Raw genomic sequence first — 2,872 nt, forward strand, 5'->3', positions numbered from 1 at the left:
ATGTTTGTTGGTCATTTGTATGTCTTCTTGGGAGAAGTATCTGTTCAGGTCCTCTGCCCATTTTTTAAATTGGATTGTTTGGGGTTTTTGTTGTTGTTGTTGAGTTGTATAAGTCTTTTACATATTTTGGATATTAGCCCCTTACCAGAGGCATTGTTTGCAAATATCTTCTCCCATTCAGAAAGTTGCCTCTTTGTTTTGTTGATTTTTTTTCTTTGCTGTGCAGAAGCTTTTCAGTTTGACATAGTCCCATTAATTTATTTTTGCTTTGACCTCCCTTGCCTTTCAGGTCAAATTCATAAAATCCTCTCTACATCCAAGGTCCATGAGTTTAGTACCTATGTTTTCTTCTATGCATTTTGTTGTTTCAGGTGTTATATTTCGGTCTTTGATCCATTTTGAGTTAATTTTGGTCTATGGTGACAGATAACAGTCTAGGTTCATTCTTTTGCATGTGGCTTTCCAATTTTCCATTTATCTTCTATTTATTGAAGAGGATTTCTTTTCTCCATTGCATATTTTGGGCTCCTTTGTCAAAAATTATGTACATTTATGTTTATTTCTGGGCTCTCAATTCTGTTCCATTGGTCTGTGTGTCTGTTTCTCTGCATGCTGTTTTGATTATTGCATGGTTATTGTTTTGGTTATTGTTGCTTCGTAGTATAATTTGAAGTCAGGCAGAGTGATATTTCCGGCCTTGTTCTTTTTTTTTCCCTCAGAATTGCTTTGGTTATTCAGAATCTTTTATGATTCCATACAAATCTGATGATTTTTGTTTTATTTCTTCAAAAATGCTGTGGGAATTTTGATGGGGATTGCATGAAATTTGCATATTGCTTTGGGTAATAAGACCATTTTTATGTCAATTCTTCCAATCCATGAACACGGCATATCTTTCCATTTCTTTGAGTCTTCTTTAATTTCTTTTAATAACGTCTTATAGTTTTCAGTGTATAGGTCCTTCATATGCTTTGTTACGTTTATTCCTACATGTTATTCTTTTATCTGTAATTACAAAAATAATTGTTTTTTCCATTTCTTTTTCTGAGATTTCATTGTTATTATTTAGGAACACAATGGATTTTTGTACATTGATTTTGTATCCTGCATGTTCATTGTATTTGTTTATTGTTTCTAATAGCTTTTGGTGGCGTCCTTAGGGTTTGCTATATACAGAATCATCTCATCTGCAAAAAGTGACAGTTTGACCTCTTCATTCCATGTTTGGATGCCTTTTATTTCCGTCTCTTGCCTGACTACTCTCACTAGGACTTCTAATACTATATTAAATAAGAGTCATAATAGCAGACAGCTTTGTCTCGTTCCTGATTTTAGAGGGAAGGTTTTTAGTTTTTCTCTATTAAGTATGATGTTAACGGAGGTTTTGTCTTATATAGCCTTTATTATGTTGAGGTACTTTCCTTCTATACTCATTTTATTAAGTGTTTTAATCATAAATGAATGCTGTATCTTGTCAAATGCTTTTTCTGCATCTATTGATATGATCACATGATTTTATCCTTTGTTTTGTTTATGTGGTGTATCACATTGTTTATGAGGTGTAACCATCCTCGTGGCCCTGGAATGAACCCCACTTGATCGTGATGTATAATCTTTTTAATGTATTGTTGTATTCAATTTGCTATTTTTTTTAAGAATTTTTATATCTGTATTCATCAAAGATATTGGTCTATAGTTTTCTTTTTTTCTGGTATCTTTACCATGTGTTGGTATCAAGGTAATGTTGGCCTCATAAAAATTTGAGTTAGGAAGTATTGCCTCTTTTTCAATTTTTAGATTTATTCACTTTGAGAAGTGTTTCTCAAAGATTTCCTGAAATTCTTTCTCCTACGACTGGGATTGCCTTTAGCAAGGCAGTCATTCTCTTTGAGTACTCAGGGCTACTTTACCAGATATCAGATAGCTATGCATTGCAGTTTCTGGCCTTTGTAACTGTCCCAATGTGACACTGCCTACTGGACAAGTCTGTCAAATTCTGGAGCTCATTAATAGAAAGCCAAGTTGCCAGTGTATCTAAACCAATTTCTTCATTTCACCTTTATAAAGAATCAAGTTGATGTATTATTCCTTTTATCATATTTCTTAGTTGGTCTACAGCTCAGACATGGAGCAAAGGTGTATTTGGTGGGGTGGAGCAATAAAAACACAAGCATTTTGAAGCAGTAACATAGGAATAGTTGGTGAGCCAGGGAGACACATAAAAAGAACTGTCCACCCCTGAGAGCAGAACCAAACGGTGCTGTCTGTGGGCAGATTACTATAAGAATTTTGAAAGGAGAGGGTCTGAGCTGCGCAACCCTTCTTTTCTCCTTCCAATCTCACCAATCGGATAAGCCATTCCTGTGAAAGAGAGACTATGAGTGTGTAGAGGGGCTGGAAGAGTTTGTTCATGGCTTTCTCTCCATATTGAAGAAAATATCAGGAATGGTGGATAAGAATTACCCAGGATAAACTAATGTCTGGTTCAACTGAAGAGATTTCTGTAATATTTCAGGCCTGCCTTTCTGAAATAACTCTGAGATTTCTTAAATGAAATTTTTTGCGTGTTTGTATCTAGATCAGTCAAATGATTAGACAGTCTCCTAGTTCTCCGCCACAGATAACTAACTGCTTAGTATGGCCTGTATTTTACATGTTCACCTTCACAGGCTAGCCCATCCCCAGACCCCAAGGATACCTCCCTGGGTCTCCATATTGATAATACTCCCCTCCCGGCTCTTTAAAGCAAACACAATTCCTGACCACAGGGACATGTTTTGTTCCACCAAACGGGTCAGAGTTCCCCAACTGCCCGGGTCGCAGTCCAGTGCCTCTAATCAGTATGCCTTCTCATGTGGCTGCCTGAAGAGCC

Source organism: Pteropus vampyrus, unplaced genomic scaffold (assembly GCF_000151845.1).
Source record: "Pteropus vampyrus isolate Shadow unplaced genomic scaffold, Pvam_2.0 Scaffold653, whole genome shotgun sequence".
Lineage (NCBI taxonomy): Eukaryota > Metazoa > Chordata > Mammalia > Chiroptera > Pteropodidae > Pteropus > Pteropus vampyrus.